This window comes from Equus asinus, unplaced genomic scaffold, assembly GCF_041296235.1.
Source record: "Equus asinus isolate D_3611 breed Donkey unplaced genomic scaffold, EquAss-T2T_v2 contig_803, whole genome shotgun sequence".
In the NCBI taxonomy this organism is placed as follows: Eukaryota; Metazoa; Chordata; class Mammalia; order Perissodactyla; family Equidae; genus Equus; species Equus asinus.
Window position 1 is genome coordinate 478,335 of NW_027225520.1, and position 8,834 is coordinate 487,168.

The 8,834-nt window shown below is 35.7% G+C and overlaps 1 pseudogene; it reads left to right on the forward strand.

The window, feature by feature from the left end:
- Window positions 1-433: 433 nt before the first annotated feature.
- On the forward strand, window positions 434-1,473 carry LOC123284115 (olfactory receptor 2T12-like; annotated as a pseudogene).
- The last annotated feature ends 7,361 nt before the right edge of the window (window positions 1,474-8,834 follow it).

Sequence of the window (8,834 nt, forward strand, 5' to 3'; positions counted from 1 at the left end):
TGTAATTTTTTGTTTCTTAAAAAAATAACTAATTTGAGTATGTTAAAATTTCCAAAATTTGAAAAGAATTCATCTAAGACTCAAAGAAATATAAATAGCAAATGTTTAAATAAGTGTTTATTTTCTAACTTGGTTAAATTTTGGTTTCAGTACACATAAGAAAAGCACAATAATAATAATTATTAAATAATATAAAAAACAGCCAAATTAACTACTTACAATTCTATAATCTTTGAAAGCTTTTTTCTACTTTTGATTCATTTTGATCTATTATACCAACCAACCAATATATCATTGTGTGAAATACATAGACTAACGTTATTTAAAACAGTGAAAGGCTGAGTTACAGAGAAGTGGAATAACAGGTCAAGCAGAACCATCTTAACTGGGATGTAGGGCTTTGAGTCAGGACCTTGGATTCCATATCCAGCACATGTGCAGAAGTTATGAAGCCAAACTAAGGTTTGTAGATGATGAAAGTCCCTTCCTTCTCTATTTTTCCATTTGCAGAATCACACCAGAAGAAATCGTGGAGAAGAGAAACACAACATCAGACTTCATTCTTCTAGGACTCTTTAAACATACAAGACCCCACCTCTTTCTCTTCATGGTGGTGCTGACAACGGCCATTGCTTCTCTTATGGGCAATGTCGTCATGCTTCTCCTGATTTACTGGGACCCCCGGCTCCACACACCCATGCATTTCCTACTGAGCCAACTCTCCCTCATGGATGTGATGCTGGTTGCCACGATCATTTCCAAAATGGCTGCTGACTACTTGACTGGCAAGAAGTCCATCTCCCCTGCTGGTTGTGTGCTGCGGCTCTTTTTTCACTCACACTGGGTGGCGGCGAGAGTTTCCTTTTAGAGCCATGTCCTATGACCGCTACGTGGCTGTTTGCCATCCACTGAGATATCCTGTCCTCATGAGCCAGCAATTATGCCTGAGAATGACTTTGGGGTCTTGGTTCCTGGGGGCAGCTGATGGGCTCATGCAGGCTGCTGCTACCCTGAGCTTCCCATTTTGCGGTGCACGTGAGATCGACCATTTGTTCTGTGAGGCCCCCATGCTGGTGCGTTTGGCTTCTGCTGACACATCAGTCTTCGAAAATGTAATGTACATCTGCTGTGTGTTAATGCTTCTGGTCCCCTTTTCCCTCATCCTGACCTCCTACAGTTTTATCGTCGCAGCTGTTCTCCAGATGCATTCTAGAGAAGCCTGCAAGAAGGCTTTTGTCACCTGCTCCTCACATTTGGCTGTGGTGGGACTCTTTAATGGAGCTGCCATTTCCACCTACATGAGACCCAAATCCTACAGGTCAGCTGACCTTGATAAGGTCGTGTCAGCATGCTACACTGTCTTCACCCCTGTGCTGAACCCCCTCATCTACAGTCTGAGGAACAGCGAGGTCAAGGGGGCCCTGAGAAAGGTGGCTGGGGAAATGTGTAAATTTAAAATGACAGCAAACTTAGTCTCATTCTTCAAATTATTCAATGCTAAACGAGTCTAATTTCCTGAAGTCGTTAACATTTAAACATATGGTAATTCTCTCTCCTTTAATAAGGCTTGAAGAGAAAGTTAAATTCTTTGATCAGTATAATAGGAAGTTGTTAAGAATTACGTGAGACTACCATACTAAGAGAGGCTATTTTTTGAGCACTTACTATTTGCTATGCTCCACACCAAGCAATTTTTATACATTACTTTGCATCCTATTAACAACTATATGATATAAGTACTTTGACACCCATCTTCTAAGTGAGAAAATGGAGGCATGGGAAACTAATATTGTTCTCAGTATCACGCAGCAAATAAGTGTTAAAATGTGACTCCCAAACTTGTCCTTTAAGTTGGTATATTGATTTCTGTCCAGGAATTTATTTTAAACACTATGTTCTATGTCTTTGATCTGTGCATGTTATATTTTCACTGTTTTTGTAAGCAGTCTTTCACAATCTGTTTTATCTGGATCTTGAAGGCAAGCCATTTTAATTCATGTAACTTTTTGTTTAAGTAATGTATATCTTTCCCCAGGCTCTAGTTGTAATTGCAATGGCCAATCTGTTTTAAAGTACACCATGACTAAATTCTCTCTTGAAATTAATTGTGTCCATGATGCTTAAATGTTATGTTGATTCATGATGCTCATGGGGTCCATGGATATGAATTCAGACACATAAACATGCTTAGTCTTAATAGAACACATGATGATAGTGAGTGAGCAAACCTGAGTAAGTCAGCCGTCTGTTATGTGGATCACCTCACATCTGCAAATGTCCAGATAACTAGAATTATTTATCATGCAAAATATGGGCACCAAAAATAACAATACATTTCAGGGAAATAATATAGACCTGTTATCTGATGACAGTTAAATTAAATATGAAATCAAAATTAAAAAGAAAATTTCAAAATAGTTTTGGAAATTCTATGTCTGTCTCTTTATTTTTTTGATTGTTTTTCAGAGATTTTACCCTTAGCTTCTAAATAAATGTTTCTGTAGAAAATTTTCAAAAGGCACTACTGATGTGTTTTCCATCGATGTCTAAAAACAGAGGAACATCATGCAGAAGCTGTATGTGCAAAATCAGGAACAGTAAGAAAACTTGAAGTGGGGAGTTACCTTGAACATATCATCTTCAAGGCATTATTTACTTACAGCTGATACAGTTTTTAGTTAATGCAGTTAATACAAATCTCAAGCATACAGGTTACAAATTTTACCTATATATATGCTTATGTAACTACAACAAAGATCAAGATTTAGAATATTTCATATTTCTAGTACTCTTGGAGTCTTCCTTTTGCTTTTTCCTAATCAAAAACTCCAAGAAGCTAATCATTATTTGAACATATAATTAATTTTGCCATGCTTCTTTCACTCAATACTATATTTTGGAGATTCATCCATATTGCTTTTTGAGATTCCACATGTAAGTGAGATCATATAGTATTTTTCTTACTCTGATTTTCCATTTAGCATAGTACCTACAAAGTCAATCTGTGTGTCACAAATGCCTGGGTTTCCTTCTTTATTGTGGCTTAGTAATATTCCATTGTGTGTGTGTGTGTGTGTGTGTGTGTATACACACACATATACTTAATACATATATACATATGAAACAAGTTGTTTGCAGGTGTTTTCTATTGTGAATAATGCTACAATGAACATGGATGTACAGATATCTCTTTGAGATTCTGATTTCATTTTATTTGGCTATATACCCATAAGTTGGGTTGTTGGATCATATGGTAGTTCTATTTTTAATTATTTGAAGAATCTCCATACAGTTTTCCATAGAAGCTATACCAATTTACATTACCAACAACAGTGCACAAGACTCCCTTTTCTTCACACCCTCAGCAACATTGTTATCTCTGGTCTTTTTCATGATTGTCATTCTTACGGATGTGAGGTGAACCCATTGTGGTTTTGATATGCTTTTCCCTGGTGATTAGTGACATTAAGCATCTTCTCATGTATTTTTTGGTCATCTGTAAGTCTTTATTGGAATAATGTCTATCCAGGTCCTTTGTCCATTTTTTCAACCAGGTTGTTTGTATTTTTGCTATTAAGTTGTAGGAGTTCCATATGCATTTTGGATATTAACCTCTCATCACATAATTTGAAAATATTTTATATGTTTAGTATGTTGGCTTTTCATTTTGTTGAGTATTTTATTGTAAAGAAGGCTTTTAGTTTAATGCCATCCTATTTGTTGATTTTTGCTTTTTCTGCTTGTACTTTTCATGTCATGTCCAAAAATATCAATGTCAAAACCTACATTGAGGTCTTCTAAGACCTTGTCGTCTGAGAGTTTTATGGTTTCAGGTGTTCCATTAAATTATTTCATCCATTTCCAGTTAATTTTTGTGAGTGGTGTAAGATAGGTGTCCAATTTTATTTAATTGTGTGTGAATATCCAGTAGTTCAAATACTGTTTATTGAAGAGAAAATCCTTTTCTCATTAAGCATGCTTAGCTCCTTTGTCAAATATTACTGGACCATATATGCATGAGTCTGTATCTTGGCTCTCAATTCTGTTCCATTGTTGTATATGTTTATTTTTATATCAGTACCATCTAGTTTTGATTAGCATAGCTTTGTAATATTGTGTAAAATCAAGAAATGATTTCCGTTGCTCCCAGCTATGCTATTTTTTCTCAAGATTGCTTTGAATATTCAGCATCTTTTGTGATCCCCATACAAACTGTGAGATATTTTTTCTATTTCTCTGAAAAATGCTCTTGGAATTTTGATAGTGATTGCATTGAATATATAGATGGCTTTAGATAAGTATTGACATTTTAATATTAACTCACTGATCCATCATTATGGGATGTTTTTCCATTTGTTTGTGTCTTCTTCAAATTTTTTCTTATACTTTATAGTGTATAGACTCCCCGCTTTGCTTGAATTTATTCCTAAGTATTTTCTTGATGGTATTATAAATAAAATTGGTTTTTTAAATACCTTTATCATATATTTTGGTGTTAGTGCAAAGAAATAAAATTGACTAATTTAATTTGATTGATTTTGTACCCAACAGCTTTACTGAATTGAATTATGCTAAGGATTTCTTGGTTGAGTCTTTAAGATTTTCATCCATAAAATTATGTTACCTCCAAACAGAAAAAAATTTACTTTAACTTTCAGATTTTGGTGTCTTTATTTCTTTTTCTCAATGAATTGCTCTGGCTAGGACTTCCAATACTATCTTGAAATCGAGTGATGAAGATGTGCATCTTTCACTTGTTCATGATTTAGATGAAAAGCTCTCAAACTTTCACTATTGGGTCTGATGTTAATCACGGACCTTACATATATGAACTTTATTATGTTCAAGTACATTATTTCTTTACACAATTAGTTGAGAGCTTTTATTATAAAAGAAGGATAAATTTTTCAAGTAATTTTTCTGCATCATTGAAAGAAGAATAAGATTTTTACCCTTTATTTTACAAATGCGGTGTATCACACTTGTTGATTTGCGTATGTTGAGCCATTTTTGTATCCCAGAGACAAGTGCCACCTCATAGTGATGTGTGATCCTTTAAGTGTGCTACCGAGTTCAGCTTGGTAGTATTTTGCTGAGAATTTTTGCAACTATATTTGTCAAAGTCATTGGCCTGAACTTATTTTTTAGTGTACTTATCTGGCTTTAGTGTCATAGTGGTGCTAGCTGAGTAAAATAAATTCGACAGTTTTCTTTCTTTTACAAATTTTTGGAAAATTTCGAGAGGGACTGATGTTAATTCATCTTTACTTGTGAGGAAGAATTCACCAGTGACACAATCTGATCTTGGTCTTTTCATTGTTGCGCTGTTTGATCACAGCTTCTAGCTCCTTAGTCATTATCAGTCTGCTCACATCTTCTGTTTCTTTATGATTTTGTTTTGGTAGGTATGCATTTCTAGGAATTTATCCATTTCTTCTGTGTTGTCCAATTTCTTGGCGTGTAATTGTTTATAATAGTTTCTTTTGATCTTTGTACTTTTTAAAGATTTTATTTTTTCCTTTTTCTCCCCAAAGCCCCACAGTACATAGGTGTATATTCTTCATTGTGGGTCCTTCTAGTTGTGGCATATGGGACGCTGCCTCAGCGTGGTTTGATGAGCAGTGCCATGTCCGCGCCCAGGATTCGGACCAACCAAACACTGGGCCGCCTGCAGCGGAGCGCGCGAACTTAACCACTCGGCCACGGGGCCAGGCCCTGATCTTTGTATTTTAATGGTATCATTTGTAATGTCTTGTCTTCTAATTATATTTATTTGGGTCCTCCATTTTTTGGATGTTAGTTTTGCTAAAGTTTTGTCACTTCTGCTAATCATTTAAAAAAGCTCTTACTTTTGTTCATATTTTAAATTGTTTTCCTATTTTCTATTTCACTAACTTCTGCTCTACTTTTTAATATGTCTGTCCTTCCTTCTGTGAACTTTGATCTTAGTTTTTGCTTCTTTTTCTAGTTCCTTGAGTAGTAGTGTTATCTTGTTTATTTGATATATTTTCTTATGTTTGTGTTTATATTTTTAAACTTGCCTCTTGGTATTGCTTTTGCTGCAATCCATAAATTTTGGTGAGCTGTGTTTGCATTTGCCCCCAAGATATTTTTTTGTGATTTTCATTTTCATTTCTTCTTTGATTTTTTTAGTTATTCAAGAATGTGTTGTTTAATTTCCATACTTTTTAAAATTTTCTTATTTTCCTGCTTTTTTTGATTTCTAGCTTCGTACTATTGTGGTTGGAAAAGATACTTAATATAATTTCTAACTTCTTGACTTTGAGGAGATCTGTTTTTTGGTCTATTTGATTTACTCTGGAGAATGTTCTGAGTACATATGTGAAAAATGTATATTCTTCTGTAGTTGGATGAAATGTTCTGTGTAAGTCTTTTAGAACATTTTTCTAGACTGTTGTTCAAGTCTTTGCTTATTGATTTTATATCAGCATGTCTCTCCATTGATGAGAGTCAGATATTGAAATCCTCTACTATTATTATATTGCTGATTATTTCTCCATTTAGTTTTGTTAGTGTTTGCTTTATATATTTATATATTTAGATGCTCATATCTTCTTGATGAATTCACTTCTTTATCATTATATAATAACCTTATTGATCTCTTTGGCAATGTTTAGCTTAATATCTAATTGGTCTGATATGAGTATATCTACACTTCTTCTATTTTGCTTACCATTTACTTGAAATATCTTTTTGCGTCCCTACCCTTTCAGTCTCTGTGTATCCTTAAAGCTAAACTGTGTCTCTTGTACACAGCATATCGTTAAATTTTGTTTTATTTATATATTCAGCCATTTTATGTTTTTGGTTTTTGTGAGGAAGGTTAGCCCTGAGCTAATATCTGTCCCCGTCTTCCTCTACTTCATATGTGGCACTCCTGCCACAGCATGGCTTGATAAGTGGTGTGTAGGTCCGCACCTGGGATCCGAACCGGCAAACTGCGGGCCACCCAAGCGGAGCACAGGAGCTTAATGCCACCAGGCTGACTGCACATTATATGTTTTTTTTTAGTGGAGAATTTAATCTATTTATCATTAAAGTAATGTTGATAGGTAAGGGCTCACTATCACCATCTTTTTAGTTGTTTTCTGACTGTTTTGGATTTCTTTGTCATTTAGATTGTAAAGTTCTATGATTTCAAGATAGGTTTCTGGACACTTGGCATCCCAGGGATAAACCCAAGTTGATCACAGTAACTGATCCTTTCGATATGTTCTTGAGTTCAGTTTGCTTTCTTGAGAATTTTTACATCTATATTCATCAAAGAAACTGGTCTATTGTGTCGTTATCTGGCTTTGGTATCAAGGTAAACCTGGACTTTTTAAATGAGTTTGGGAATCTCCACTCTCCTTCAAGTTTTTGGAAGAGCTTGAGAAGGGTTGATGTTAACTCTTTAAATGTTTGGTAGAATTCACCAATGAAGACAGCTATCCCGGACTTTTCTGTTCTGGGAGGTTTTTGTTTACTGATTCAGTCACCTTGCTACTTATTGATATGTTCAGATTTCCTATTTCTTCCTAATTCATTCTTAGCAGGCTTTGTGTGTCTAGGAATTCATCCATTTCTTTAAGGTGGTCTGATTTTTTGGCATAATAGTTATTCATAGAAGTGTTTTATGATCCTAAGTATTTTTGTATCTTCAGTTGTGATGACTACTCTTAAATTTCTTATTTTACTAATGTGAGACTTTTTCTTAGTGTAGCTAAAAGTTTGTCAATTTTATCTCCTCAAGAAACCACCTTTAGTGCTATCGACTTTTTTTCTTTATTTCTTGGTCTCTATTTCATTTATTTATGCTATGATATGTGTCATTTTCTTCCTTCTGCTAAGATTTTGGAGAACACATATTCCACATCTGGGAATATTGCTAGCTCCCACCTGTAACACTACCAGAAAGAAAGCTATATTTGTGTGAGGAATTGAACAAAAGTAGGCCATGTCTGAATTATAAAAGAAGGCGGCTCTCCCAATGCCTTTGGGCCCTTATGGCACCCACTCAAATATAATTTTGGAAGTGACTGCCACCCATACTTGTGCAGCCTGGAGCTTATTGCGAAAGCCCATGAGCATCTTCCAGCAGTTACCATTGGGATTTTGGCAGAAAACTCCCAGCTGCTGCCACCCGGTATGCACTGTGCAAGAGAAAAAAAACTGCATGTGTTTGAACTCTTCCTTTAGTTCTGTCCTAGCTCAGCTCAAGACCACTAGGGACACATCCATTCCAGTAAAGGCAGCTTTACCAAATTACTGCAATGACAAGGGCGACAAGCGCCAGAAATGACAGTGTCTCATTAAACAAAATAAGAGTGTTCTATATTTGAGGAAAGGGTGGAGTTTAGGTAAAATTTAAAGAATGGTGGGTTTGTAGAGGCTCAATGAAAAGCAAGACTCCGTGTAAATGGTCAACGTTATATCTGGGCTGTACATTAGATACGAGGGTGCTTTTCCCTGGAACTACAGAGTGAGATTACGTGAGACATTTTGTGTCAAAGTCTTCTTATCTGAATTTCTGAATCTGTGTTGAAAAGTGAGATTGCATGTCTACGTCCATGTAAATTAGGTGCTCCAGAAGGGAGGCATACCTCGTTCTTACCTACATAATTAAAACAGCAGTCTTTTGAGGCCAGCCAGGTGGCGCAGTGGTTAATTTCCCACTTTCCGCTTCAGCTGCCTGTGGTTCACAGGTTCGGATCTCATCAAGCCATGATAAGCATCCCACACATAAAATAGAGGAAGATGGGCACGGATGTTAGCTCAGGGCCAGTCTTCCTCAGCAAAAAAGAGGAGGAATGGCAGCAGATGTTAGCTCAGGA